Source organism: Triticum dicoccoides, chromosome 3A (assembly GCF_002162155.2).
Source record: "Triticum dicoccoides isolate Atlit2015 ecotype Zavitan chromosome 3A, WEW_v2.0, whole genome shotgun sequence".
In the NCBI taxonomy this organism is placed as follows: Eukaryota; Viridiplantae; Streptophyta; class Magnoliopsida; order Poales; family Poaceae; genus Triticum; species Triticum dicoccoides.
The window spans coordinates 439,063,627-439,078,708 of NC_041384.1; the positions used below are offsets into that span (position 1 = coordinate 439,063,627).

At 51.2% G+C, this 15,082-nt stretch overlaps 1 pseudogene; it reads left to right on the forward strand.

Annotated features, from left to right (window-relative positions):
- The first annotated feature begins 433 nt into the window (after positions 1-433).
- On the forward strand, positions 434-1,110 carry LOC119272384 (annotated as a pseudogene).
- The last annotated feature ends 13,972 nt before the right edge of the window (positions 1,111-15,082 follow it).

Here is a 15,082-nt window from a genome sequence, read left to right on the forward strand (position 1 = left end):
ATCTAATTTACTTAATGTTTCAAGTTCACGTGTGTTTCTCATATCAGTTTTCATATTTTTTTCCGGCTGAGAAATAAAATTTCCTAAGTAGTACTAAGAACTGCCTGATAGATCATCAAGATGCATGCTAGTACAAAACGATTAATACTGTATATAATTATTCGGCGGCTACGGATGTTGTATGTGAACAATTATTTTTAAATCAATAGTGTTTTTTTGCGAATATAAATCAATAGGGTTATAGTTGCTCTTTATTATTGAAAGCGGTGGAGGAAGCGAAGTCCTGCTTTGATTTACATGAATTTTGTAGAAATTCTAGATACGTACTGATTTGAGAGCCCCGCGTCGCTCCTAAGGGTGACTCGGGAGGCGAAACCCTAGCCGCCGCCTAGGCTCCCCTCCTTCCCCTCCCTCCCCTTGCTGTCGCCGGAGGATGCCGGCGGGCAAAGCCCTCACCAGTGGACGGCGGCGGCGGGGCCCTCGTTCGTGTGCTCGCGCGCTGGAGCGGCGGGAGCGCACGGTGGGCGGCCGTCTGCTCACGGGGAGGTCGAGATGGCGTGGACTGCGTGCGCGGTGGCGCTGCCATGGCGGCCGCCGGCCGCTGATGCGTGCGGCAGAGTTGAGGGCGCCCAGATCTGGGCCGCACGAGCCCGCCCAGGCCGGCGACAATCACTCTGCCCCCACCCACCCCTCTCCCTCCTCCCACCCCTCCCGGCCGCCGCCGGCGGTTGCCGCTGGGTTAGTAAGCACGCGCGCGGCGACCTTGACGGTTGCTTCTCCGCTGTGCCCCGACGGATCCTGGTGGCGGAGGCTGCGGGCCAGCGCGGCGGCGGCGCGGTGCAGGTGGCTGCTGCCGCCTGCTGGACGCGCTCTCGATGGTGGCCGGCCTGCTGGAGCTGCGCTGGTCGGTGCTCACTCCTGCGACGACAACGTTTCTAGGCTTCCCCCATGTGTGTTGGTCTTCCCCGACGATTCCTCGCCATGTCCGGTCTGCCATTGCATCTGAGGTCTTCGTCCTTGGGTCGGGGCGAAATCCCCGCGCGGCGATGGCCTGCGCTGTCAACGGCGACGCCCGAGGGTGCCGTCACCTCCTTGGAGGCGTTGGCATGACCCTGACCATACCTCCTCCTCGAGCATCGGGAGAAATCCTAGGTCCGGCCTCCCGGACCGGGCAGCGGTGGCGTCTCAACGCCGTTCCCCTCTTGATGGCGCTGCTTTGGCTGCAAGTGGAGTACTTGATGCTGCAGATAGTGGTTGGCGATGCATCGCTCTGGCGTAGACTGCTACACAAGGAGCAGGTCGCAACGTTTGCCTGCGCCGGCGCTCCCCAATGAATGCTACACCAGTTCCAATCAAGCCCTGCTTTTCACCCGCTGACTCTCTAGGCACATGGGTGCGAGGTACGTCGGCTTGGGCGGTCCTGAAGCTGCATTCGTCCCTGGAAGTGCCTGGCAATGGCAGTGATGCTGCCCTGTTGCTCCGAGTCTCGGTGCTTCGCCATTTTGGCTGGAGGCAAGGCTGGGCGAGGCCTAATGTCGTTGCGTGTCTGTAGTTGAGGGCACCTCCTCACCTAGCTGTAGTCACTTGGTGAGGACGATCGTGTGTGTGTGTGTGTGTCGTGCGCGCGTGTGTGTGTCCCTTCTTTCTGGAGGTTGTACTCCTGATGTCTTCCTGTTCAATGCAATGAAACGCAACTCTTTTGCATTTTCTCGAAAAAAAGAAATTCTGAATAAGGTTTTTGTAGAAAATTTTCCTTTAGTGTGCTTGCTTTGTAGGAATAGAATTATATTCCTATACGGGATTGATTTATATCCATCGTATTTCAAAGAAAAAGAAACATCAAGTGAGATTCAGTGAAAAAATTATATCTTGTTAACCAAATGACTTCTCATTTTTTACACCTATTCATAAATAAGATTTGAGATACATCACGCTTCCTGTAGCTTTTTCAATTCTTATGATATGTCGTCCCATGAACCAAAGAAAGACTAAGGGCATTTCCAATGCCTATCTGTAAACCTTCCGTAACCGTTCGGACCGTGCTGTTCGGACCGTGAAAGTCATTCAATATCGATCTGTGTCGATCTGCGAGGTTGTTCGGATACGATTTCTCCTGCAAACCAGAGACAAAAGTGGGGGAAGGGGTGCAGGAGTACGGACCGTTCCCAAGCCCGCTTCTGACCGTCCTAGCCCAGCAAAAAATGCCTCCTCCTCCAGCGCGTGCTCCCCTCCGGCGCCAGCTGTCCGCATTCATGCCGCTATAGAGCGTGCCACTCCGCATTAAAGACGGCTCAGGGCAGATGTGACCTCGCACTGCCTCTGCCATTGAAGCGGTGCACCGACTAAGGGCGCCGTCCGCTGCATGCCCGGCTGAACATGCATCCTCGCCACATTCATACACCTTCATTAACCCCGCGTGAAAGCCGAGAAACCTACTCCGGCCACACATCCATTCATGAGCGGGCCGGCTTTCACTGCAATGTAGGCCAAACTCCTACCGTCTGCCCTCGATTTAAACGAGGGCAGACGTGGGGCAAGAACCACACCCCTTCGCCGCTCCCCCAATCTCCTCTTCACCACTCTTTTGATGGCATCCGAAGAGCAGTTCTCCGGTATATAAGCCGGCTGGGTGGTCCACCGAGCCCGCTAGATACGAGCGAGGTAGCTCGCAGCTCCACCTTCCGCACCTCACCCGACGGAGCAAGTTGCCGCCCAAGCCACCATGTGGTTCAACAACTCGCTGCTCCAGGCCCACTTGATGAGGAGTAGCGAGTTGTTCCACGCCGGCACGGGCATCATCGCTGTCATAGACGACTGCGCCTCCCGCGCATCTGACCGCGCCTATCGTGCATGCGACCGCGCCATGCAGGCAGAGGCAGAAGCCGGGTGGTGCGGAGAGAGCGACGAGCCAGTGGCCGGCACCTCTGCGTCTGTCGTCATCATCAAGAAGAAGTAGAACACAGGAGTCCACCGCCGCTTGGGTCCCATAAAGGCCACCGCCTAGGCGATACCAGCGTACACAATCGGTGTCTTGCCCGGTTCTTCTTTTTCAAGGACCTCCGTCGAACCCACATGGGCTTCACGAAGGCGGAGGCGCCGCCTTGCCCTCCTGTGTTCTACTTCTCCTTGATGATTGCGGGAGTCCGGACCGTTCCCAAGCCCGCTTCTGACCGTTCTAGCACAGCAAAAAATGCCTCCTCCTCCAGCGCGTGCTCCCCTCCGGCGCCAGCTGTCCGCATTCATGCCGCTGTAGAGCGCGCCGCTCCGCATTAAAGACGGCTCAGGGCAGACATGACCTCGCACTGCCTCTGCCATTGAAGCGGTGCACCGACTGAGGGCGCCGTCCGCTGCATGCCTGGCTGAACACGCATCCTCGCCGCATTCATACACCTTCATTAACCCCGCGTGGAAGCCGAGAAACCTACTCCGGCCACACGTCTGTTCATGAGCGGGCCGGCTTTAACTGCAATGTAGGCCAAACTCCTACCGTCTGCCCTCGATTTAAACGAGGGTAGACGTGGGGCAAGAACCACACCCTTTCGCCGCTCCCCAATCTCCTCCTTCACCACTCTTCTGATGGCATCCGAAGAGCAGTTCTCCGGTATATAAGACGACTGGGTGGCCCACCGAGCCCGCTAGATACGAGCGAGGCAGCTCGCTGCTCCACCTTCCGCACCTCACCCGGCGGAGTGGTTCAACAACTCGCCGCTCCAGGCCCACTCGATGAGGAGTAGCGAGTTGTTCCACGCCGGCACGGCGGGGAGCATGGCGGCACGGGCATCATCGCTGTCATAGACGACTACGCCTCCCGTGTGTCTGACTGCGCCTATCGTGCATGCGACCGCGCCATGCATGCAGAGGGAGAAGCCGGGTGGTGTGGAGAGAGCAATGAGCCAGTGGCCGGCACCTCCGCGTCTGCCGCCATCATCAAGGAGAAGTAGAACACATGAGTCCACCGCCGCTTGGGTCCCATAAAGGCCACCGCCTAGGCGATACCGGCGTACACAATTGGTGTCTTGTCCGGTTCTTCTTTTTCGAGGACCTCTGTCGAACCCACATGGGCTTCATGAAGGCGGAGGCGCCGCCTTTCCCTCCTGATGAAGCATCAGCCGGGGTTCCACTCTGATGAGAGGTGGATGCTGGAATTTTGTCTATTTTGGGCCTAGCCCAATAGCAGTTTCAGAAATTCCTAATAAATCCTAGAGGCCCACGCAGCCCATTCTTGCAAGACAAGAGGTGGAACTAAAGTTTAGTCTCACATTGCTAGTTTAGAGGGAGTTGGACCTCATTATAAGGGAGGCTCTTTCCCCACATGTATGAGCATGAGAGCAAGAGGGACATCCACGCGCGCTCCTCCTCCGCCGCCCGCCTCGCCACGCCACGCCACGCCTCATCACGACGCGCCGCGACGCGGGTTGCGGGAATGAGCCGAGCCGATGTCTAGATTTTTGCCACGCACGACGGGTATATGAACGGTCACACAGGAGCTGAAACGTTTTGCTGTAGTGGAGACTGAATACGAACGGCGCACCTCTTCGCGTGCTGTCTGTTCGCTTCATCTCCCTTCGTTGCTTCACCTCCCGTCGCAGCATGTTCGTGTCCTTCTTCTGTGCCTATATGAGAGAGGTCGCTCCTCTCCAGAGAGACACACCAGAAACTCCTCTTCTTCTCGCCACAAGGTTCCGAGCACTGCGCTGCTGCTACGTTCTTCCCCATCCAGGCTTGCGGCGTGCACCGCAGGTCAGGACAGTAGGCCTCCAGAACCGCACCTTTTGAGTCCTGTACGGGAGAAGGGTGATAAGATTTTTGGGGAGCACTCAGCGCGACTACTGATTTCTTCGTCACGGATGCCCCGGACTCCGTCGACGACTTCCCCGACGACGACTTCTTCCCCGACGTCGACAACCTTCTCGATGAGGACACCGACCCCAAGTCCAGTACTGCTGTTGCTGTCCCGTACGTGTTCTTGCTCTTTCTGTTAGAGGTACTCTCGCAGTTCTTTGGTCTACTGTCTGTCCTATATATGTTAAGTTCTACGCCATTTATGCAACCTGTTCTACTATCTGCTTTAGACATGTTTGGTTGCAGTTCATATATGAAGATGTTATTTACCTTCTCTCTGTCAGATCGCATGACTACTTTTATCCATGTTATATTAGTCATGCTTTATCTAATATTTCTATTAATAAAATCATTTGGTAAATTGCTCATATTTCCAACAATCCAAAAACATTTATTATAGGCAATTTACCCCAAGTGGTTTTGCTGCTTCCATGAGACCTCCTATGTTTGAGGCTATCCACTATAAGAGGTGGCGCGTGAGAGCAGTCTTATGGTTTCAAACCATGAGTTGCTATGACGCCATGCTTGGCAAACCTGAAGGGGAGTTTGATGCCCAACAGGAACAAGCTTTTCAGAAAATGGATACTCTTTTTAAGGCTGCTCTCTTGAGTGTTCTTGGTGAGAACATAGTTGATGCTTATGCGTCAATTGACAATGGAAAAGATATGTGGGACGCACTCGAGGCTAAGTTTGGGTTCTCGGATGCCGGCACTGAGCTGTACATCATGGAGCAATTCTATGATTACAAGATGACTGAAGAGTGCTCCGTGGTTGAGCAAGCTCATGAGGTACAATCATTTGCTAGAGAACTTGAGCACTTCAACTGTATGCTAGCAGACAAGTTTGTTGCCGGAGGTATCATCATCAAGCTTCCTCCTTCGTGGAGGAACTTTGCTACCTTACTGAAGCATAATAGACATGAGTTTTCTGTTTCGGATCTCATTGGTACTCTTGATGTCGAAGAAAAGCGAGAGCAAAGGACACACGTGCTCGAGGTATTGAGGGAGGATCTAGTGCCAATCTAGTATAGAAGAAGAACTTCCAGCCCCACAAGTTCAAGAACAAGGGCAAGTTTGATGGTAAAGCAAAATTTGATGGGAAGAACAAGGTTGTGCAACACATGAACTTCAAGAAGAAGAATGACAAGAAGAAAGGTGTTTGTCATGTGTGTGGGGATCCTGATCATTGGGCTCCTAGTTGCCCTAATCTCTATGACAAGCGTCATCCTGGGAAAGGCGGCAAGATTGCTAATGTCGTCATTGGAGACATTGACATGAAGGATGCTGGGTATGGTATATTTCCCACTATTCTTTCAGTATGTCATTCTCCTGATTGGTTGATTGACACGGGTGCTAATGTGCATGTATGCGGTGATATTTCCATGTTTTCGTCTTATCAGACCGCAGGGACTTCAACCGTGCTGATGGGCAATGGTTTAAGTGCTTCTGTTCGTGGTGTTGGCACGGTCGATCTGAAGTTTACTTCGGGGAAGATCATGCGGCTGAAGAACATGCATTATGTCCCCTCTGTCAATAAAAATCTTGTTAGTGGATCTCTTCTGTGTAGAGATGGCTATAAGCTTGTCTTTGAGTCGAATAAATTTGTAATATCCAAGTATGGAACCTTTGTTGGTAAAGGCTATGAGTCAGGAGGCCTGTTTCGTTTATCCTTATCAGACGTTTGCAATAAAGTTGTTAATCATGTTTGCAACAATAGTGAATCAAATGTGTGGCATTCACGTCTTTGTCATGTTAACTTTGGTTGCATGTCATGACTAGTGAAGTTGAACTTAATCCCTAGTTTCACCGCTGTCAAGGGATTTAAGTGTCAAGTTTGTGTGCAAGCTAAGCAACCTCGTAAGTCTCACACGACCGCGGAAACGAGAAATCTTGCACCACTAGAGCTCATACATTTAGATCTATGTGAAATGAATGGTGTTTTGACAAAAGGTGGAAAGAAATATTTCATGACGTTAATTGATGACTCCACTAGATACTACCATGTGTATCTTCTGACATCTAAGGATGAGGCTTTGAACTTTTTCAAGATCTATAAAGCTGAAGTGGAAAACCAACTTGATCGAAAAATCAAGAGGCTTAGGTCCGACCATGGTGGAGAGTATTTTTTAAATGAATTTGATGTTTTTTGTGCGGAACATGGTATAATCCATGAGAGGACGCCTCCCTATTCACCTCAGTCAAATGGGGTGGCCGAAAGAAAGAACCGTACTCTAACTGATTTGGTTAACACCATGTTAGACACATCGGGTCTCTCCAAGGCATGGTGGGGGGGGGGGCGATATTGGCGGCATGTCATGTCCTAAACCGAGTTCCCGCAAAGAACAAAGAAATAACTCCATTCGAGGAATGGGAGAAGAAAAGGTTAGAACTCTCTTATCTACGAACATGAGGTTGTTTGGCGAAAGTCAATATTCCAATTCCGAAGAAGCGGAAGCTTGGACCAAAGACTGTGGATTGTGTTTTCCTGGGATATGCTTTTCATAGCATTGGCTATAGATTCTTGGTTGTAAAATCTGAGGTACCTGACATGCATGTCGGTACGATCATGGAGTCGAATGATGTGACTTTCTTTGAAGATATCTTTCCCATGAAGGATATGGCTACCTCATCTAATCAGGAGATGCCTTGTTCATCGAATCAGGAACCAGTTACAATTGTCAAACCTGCCATTTCGATGGAAAACTTTGAAAGTCCTGTGGAGGAGAACAATGAATTTCCTACTAGGAGCAAGAGACAGAGGACTGCAAAGTCCTTTGGTGATGATTTTCTTGTGTATCCCATAGATGACACTCCCAATTCTATTTCAGAGACCTATGCATCTGAAGATGCTGACTACTGGAAGGAAGCTGTTCGTAGCGAGATGGATTCCATCTTGGCGAATGAAACTTGGGAGATAACTGATCGTACTTATGGGTGCAAACCTATAGGATGCAAATGAGTATTCAAGAAGAAGCTTAGGCCTGATGGTACTATTGAAAAGTACAAGGCTCAGCTCGTGGCTAAGGGTTATACCCAAAAGGAAGGTGAAGACTTCTTTGATACTTACTCACCTGTGGCTCGACTAACCACTATTCGAGTTCTACTTTCACTAGCTGCCTCGCATGGTCTTCTCATTCATCAAATGGGTGTTAAGACTGCTTTCCTAAATGGAGAATTGGACGAGGAAATTTATATGGAAAAACTAGATGGGTTTGTACTAGATGGTCAGGAAAGAAAAGTATGCAAGTTGCTGAAGTCTTTGTATGGACTCAAGCAAGCACCCAAACAGTGGCATGAGAAGTTTGAAAGAATGTTAACAGCTGCAGGCTTTGTTGTAAACAAAGCTGACAAATGTGTGTACTGGGGGCGAGGGAGTTATCCTGTGCTTGTATGTTGACGACATACTGATTTTCAAAACAAAACTGAATGTTATTAAGGAGGTCAAGGACTTTCTATCTCGCTGTTTTGAGATGAAAGATTTAGGAGTGGCTGATGTCATTCTGAACATCAAGTTGTTGAGAGACGATGATGGTGGGATCACATTGCTTCAATCTCACTGTGTGGAAAAGATCTTGAGTCGCTTTGGCTATAGTGACTGCAAGACCTCTCCAACACCATATGATGCTAGTGTGTTGCTTCGAAAGAACCAAAGAATTGCTAGAGACCAATTGAAGTATTCTCAGATTATTGGCTCGCTTATGTACTTAGCCAGTGCTACAAGACCTGACATCTCTTTTGCTCTTAGCAAACTGAGTCGGTTTATTTCAAAACCAGGAGATGTGCATTGGAAAGCTCTAGAGGGAGTTTTGCGTTACTTGAAAGGCACTGCGAATTATGGAATTCACTATATCGGGCACCCAAGGGTGCTTGAAGGGTATAGTGACTCAAACTGGATCTCAGATGCTGATGAGATAAAGGCCACGAGCGGTTATGTATTCACTCATGGAGGTGGCGCTGTTTCTTGGAAGTCTTGCAAGCAGACAATGGAAGGAGAACTCACATCATTAGATACAGCTACAGTCGAAGCAGATTGGCTTCGCCGGCTCTTGAATGACTTGTCGGTTGTTGAGAAACCTGTACCGGATATCCTTATGAACCGCGACAATCAAACTGTGATCACGAAAGTGAGCGGCTCAAAGGATAACATGAAGTCATCAAGACACGTTCAGAGAAGGTTAAAGTCTGTCAGGAAAATGAGAAACTCTGGAGTTATTGCACTGGATTATATCCAAACGTCTAAAAATCTGACAGATCCTTTTACTAAGGGTTTATCACGTAATGTGATATATAATGCATCGAGGGAGATGGGTATGAGACCCACAATATGAGTTGTTCACAGTGGTAACCTATTCTTTGTGATCGGAGATCCCGTGAATTAGATGTGGACGACAAGTTGTTGATCAACTGAGAGGAGAGTATCCTTACTATTAACAATACCACTCCATGAAGATGCAATACTCTCCTAATCTGCATGGTAGGTTGATGTATATCTTAATGTGTTTTAAGTGGCTCATTTAAGCAGAGATGTTGTTCTACAGAACATCTTTTGAAGAACACACCTATATCAGTCTGATTATCAAACGTCGCAATCTATGAGACTAGCGTTCTCTCTAGTAAACTCATGAAAGGGTCACGGAGTATGACGCATAAGCTCCACCTGCGGGGAAGACCCACGGTAGCCCAGTATCGGTCAAGGCTTTATGTGAAGCTAGATTCGCAGAAAACTTGCAGTTCATGTTGGGGAACATAGTAATTTCAAAATTTTCCTACGCACACGCAAGATCATGGTGATGCATAGCAACGAGAGGGGAGAGTGTGATCTACGTACCCTCGTAGACCGACAGCGGAAGCGTTATGACAATGCGGTTGATGTAGTCATACGTCTTCACGGCCCGACCGATCAAGCACCGAAACAACGGCACCTCCGAGTTTTAGCACACGTTCAGCTCGATGACGATCCCCGGACTCCGATCCAGCAAAGTGTCGGGGAAGAGTTCCGTCAGCACGACGGCGTGGTGACGATCTTGATGTTCTACTGTCGCAGGGCTTCGCCTAAGCACCGCTACAATATTATCGAGGAGTATGGTGGAAGGGGGCACCGCACACGGCTAAGAAAACGATCACGTGGATCAACTTGTGTGTCTAGGGGTGCCCCATGCCCCCGTATATAAAGGAGCAAGGGGAGGAGGCCGGCCGGCCCTAGGGCGCGCCAAGGAGGAGGAGTCCTCCTCCTAGTAGGAGTAGGACTCCCCTCTTTCCTACTCCTACTAGGAGGGGGGAAAGGAAGGGGGAGAGGGAGAAGGAAAGGGGGGCGCCGCCCCCCCTCTCCTAGTCCAATTCGGACCAGAGGGGGAGGGGGCGCACGGCCCACCCTGGCCGCCTCTCTCTCTCCAATAGGGCCCATAAGGCCCATTACTTCTCCCGGGGGGTTCCGGTAACCCTCCGGCACTCCGGTTTTCTCCGAAATCACCCGGAACACTTCCAGTGTCCGAATATAGCCGTCCAATATATAAATCTTTATGTCTCGACCATTTTGAGACTCCTCGTCATGTCCGTGATCACATCCAGGACTCCGAACTAATTTTGGTACATCAAAACTCATAAACTCATAATATAACTGTCATCGAAACCTTAAGCGTGCGGACCCTACGGGTTTGAGAACAATGTAGACATGACCGAGACATGTCTCTGGTCAATAACCAATAGCCGAACCTGGATGGTCATATTGGCTCCCACATATTCTACGAAGATCTTTATCGGTCAGACCGCATAACAACATATGTTGTTCCCTTTGTCATCGGTATGTTACTTGCCCGAGATTCGATCGTCGGTATCTCAATACCTAGTTCAATCTCGTTACCGGCAAGTCTCTTTACTCGTTTCATAATACATCATCTCGCAACTAACTTATTAGTTGCAATGCTTGCAAGGCTTATGTGATGTGCATTACCGAGAGGGCCCAAAGATACCTCTCCGACAATCGGAGTGACAAATCCTAATCTCGAAATATGCCAACCCAACATTTACCTTTGGAGACACCTGTAGAGCTCCTTTACAATCACCCAGTTACGTTGTGACGTTTGGTAGCACACAAAGTGTTCCTCCGGCAAACGGGAGTTGCATAATCTCATAGTCATAGGAACATGTATAAGTCATGAAGAAAGCAATAGCAACATACTAAACGATCGGGTGCTAAGCTAATGGAATGGGTCATGTCAATCACATCATTCTCTTAATAATGTGATCCCGTTAAATCAAATGACAACACATGTCTATGGTTAGGAAACATAACCATCTTTGATTAACGAGTTAGTCAAGTAGAGGCATACTAGTGACGTTTAGTTTGTCTATGTATTCACACAAGTATTATGTTTCCTGGATAATACAATTCTAGCATGAATAATAAACATTTATCATGATATAAGGAAATAAAATAATAACATTATTATTGCCTCTAGGGCATATTTCGGCCCAGTCCACTGTTCAAGTTGCTTACTAGTGTAGCATAGAGTTCTAGATGGAAATTCAACTTAACAGTCTCCACTGCAATACCGGTATATAGAACAGTGTTTTGGAACCAAAGGCAAATTTTCTGTGCCTCTGGGATCTGGTGGGGGATTGCTGGAATTTTGTCTATTTTGGGCCTAGCCCAATAGCAGTTTTAGAAATTCCTAATAAATCCTAAAGGCCCACGCAGCCCATTCGTGTAAGGCAAGAGGTGGAACTAAAATTTACTTCCACATTGCTAGTTTAGAGGGAGTTGGACCTCTTTATAAGGGAGGCTCTTTCCCCACATGTATGAGCATGAGAACAAGAGGGACATCCACGCGCGTTCCTCCTCCGCTGCCCGCCTCGTCACGACGCGCCGCGGGTTGCAGGAGTGAGCCGAGCCGATGTCTAAATTTTTGCCACGCACGGCGGGTATACGAACGGTCACATGGGAGCTGAAACGTTTTGTTGTAGCGGAGACTGAATACGAACGGCGCACCTCTCCGCGTGCTGCCTGTTCGCTTCATATCCCTTCGTTGCTTCACCTCCGGTCACAGCCTGTCCGCGTCCTTCTCCTGTGCCTATATAAGAGAGGTTGCTCCTCTCCAGAGAGACACACCAGAAGCTTCTCTTCCTCTCGCCACAAGGTTCCGAGCACTACGCTGCTGCTACGTTCTTCCCCATCCCGGCTTGTGGTGTGCACCGCAGGTCAGGACAGTAGGCCTCCAGAACCGCACCTTTTGAGTCCTGTACGGGAGAAGGGTGATAAAATTTTTGGGGAGCACTCAGCGCGACTACTGACTTCTTTGTCACGGACGCACCGGACTACGACGACGACTTCCCCGATGACGACTTCTTCCCCGACGTCGACAACCTTCTCGACGACATGGTTGGCGAGGACACCGACCCGAAGTCCAGTGCTACTGCTGCTGTTGTCCCGTACGTGTTCTTGCTCTTTTTGTTAGAGGTCCTCTCGCAGTTTCTTTGGTCTAGTGTCTGACCTACATATATTAGGTTCTACGCCATTTATGCAACCTGTTCTACTATCTGCTTTAGACATGTTTGGTTGCAGTTCATATATGAAGATGTTATTTACCTTCTCTCTGCCAGATCGCATGACTACTTTTATCCATGTTATATTAGTCATGCTTTATCTAATATTTCTATTAATAAAATCATTTGGTAAATTGCTCATATTTCCAACAGTGGGGAAGTGAGCCGCCCTTTGTGTTGAAGCATATATCTCTAGGCCTTTCGGCAGTCTGGTGATCAGGCTGCCGGACATGAGGGAGACAAAGGTATCCACGGGCGACGATTTAGATTAGGTATTAATTATATCTTCAGAGTCAAACTAGCACCATTGATGTAAATTTATTGAAATCCGTCATGTTTGCATGAAATCCAACCATATTTACACGGATTTCGTCTGATTAATTTGAGTTGTTGTAAAAATGTGCAACCAATGTTGGATGAATGTCTCCGCATCTGTGTCCGTGAACTGGTCCCTATCCGCGAACGGATGCGGGAGGTTTTCTATGGTTGCCCGTTGGAGATTTGTAGTCTGCTGAATGAAAAGGTATCCTTAATTCGCGCGTCAACGTTCATTTGTGTAAGGCCATCTCCACCACGCGATCCCATTCTGCACGGCCCCGTCCGTTTGGGGCAAAAGGGACAAACGAGGCGGCCCAGCACGCGACGGCCCGGACCCATCTTGTTCGTTTTGTGTCCGGGCCGACCCATTTCGAGCGCAAACTTGCGCCGGGTTTGGGTCGCGACGGACACCAAACGGATGCGCGCCTCGTCCATGTCGGGGCCATGTGGCAGGCGGCCACCTACCTCCCACCCGTCCACATCAATGCACACAAGCGGGCGGCCCCACCTGTCATCCGCACATCGAAAGGTCGCCGTCCTTCTTTAAGTGGGAAGCATGGACCGGTCGTCGTCCACACTGCCCCACGCCATCCCTCAGCCTCCTCGAAACCCAACAGCCTCGAACCCCATCCCTCCATTGCCCTCGAGCTCGTCGGCCGGCCACCTCGCCATGGGCTTCTGGAACCGCAAGGGGAAGCATGACCGTGAGGCCGGCTCCTCCTCGGGGCGCCGCCGCAGCTCCGTGAAGAAGGAGGAGCCCGCGTCTCCGCCGCGCTCCTCCCGTCGAGCCACCGCGCCAGCCCCCTTCACCATCAACCCTAAGCCCGTCGGCGAGCGCGACCGGCAGTACCTCGCGGTGGACGTGTGCCGGCGGTACTGGGATACGAGGACGCCGGTCCCGTGGAGCGACGTCCAGCTCCCCAACTGCTGGCACCTTAACGCTGACCGGGTCCCGATCCCGCCTGTGCCGGTGAGCGGCCGCGCGCACCGCAACGAGATCGAGCGCCGCCGCCGCCTCCTCCCCGACGACCTGTACTACGACGACACGTACGCCCCGGATTCCTCCCTCTGAGACACGTGGCTCCGGGACGAGCACGACACGCGCCGCGCTTCATACTTCGCCGGCAAGGTGTCGGGGCCGCGGCGGCCACGTTGAGAGGTGCGCGGGCGTACGCGTGCGCGGCCTCACGCCCACGCCGTCGCCTCCGCCGTCTCCGTCACCACCTCCACTTCCTCGCATGACAGCGGAGGAGGAGGCCCGACTCGTGCAGCGTGTCATGGACGACTCCATGTACACCCACGACGAGCGCCAATGGGACGGCTTGGAGGAGACGATGGCATCTCTGCCGCCGGCGACGTCGCCTTCCCCGAGCTGCAAATGGTGGAGAGGAGGGAGGAGGCGATGGAGGAGGAGCCGGTGGCCGCGTTCCACCCGGGCCTGCTGGGCCAGGGGTGGGGCTGGTCCTGCACTGCTCCGGAGATGGCCGCCGCCGTGGGCATCAACTGGTGCGCCATTCCGTCGCGGTCACCGGAGCGGGAGGCGTCGCAACGGGAGGAGGTCGTGCAGGCACCTCCCGCCGTCCAGCCCGCCCCCGTCTACCACGCACCGCCGGCCCACCTTTGGACGCCGCCGGCCTACGTGAACCTCGTCAGCGACGACGACGACGCCGACGGCCACTGAAGACAGCGACGACATCGACGGGCACGGGCACGAGCGCGCTGGCGGCGGCCGTTTTTTATTTTCTTTTTTATGTTTAATTATGTCAGGTTGGACGTGAAACTGGACCGTTTTGTGGCCATGGACCCTAACTTAAGTTTTAAGTTTTTTAAACTGCGTTTATTTACTTTTTAAAGTCATTTTGTTTAAGTTTTTATGTTTTTTTAAACACGTCCAACACGGACAAGATTTGGGGTGCAACCGCGCGGTGGGCGCACGCACGACCCAACGGACAAAGGCGGACACGGGCGAATCCATCGGTGCCTCAAAAGAACAAAATCCGGTCAAAACAGACATCCGTTTCAGATCGCGCGGTGAAGTTGGCCTAAAGACATTTGCTACAATATCGAGAGCAGCCACGAGTGACAATATAGCTCGGGGTCACCCAGCCACAAGCCCCAACCACAGTGATTGTTCCTAATCACCGAGTTTTGACTTTTCCCATGCGTGGCAACCTTTCCCTTGAGGCGAGGAGCCCAAGAAAGCAAAGCAAAAAAGCTCCCTTGTGACCACAACCACATGGACACACACTAGCTGGCCTGCCTGTCTGTCTGAGACAGTGGGGCGTCCATCAGGCAGAGACCACCATGCACGTACGGTCAGCACCACCACCACCCAGACGCAGAGCAGCACGTCCCCTTCGCAGAGCTACTAGAAGATAGCC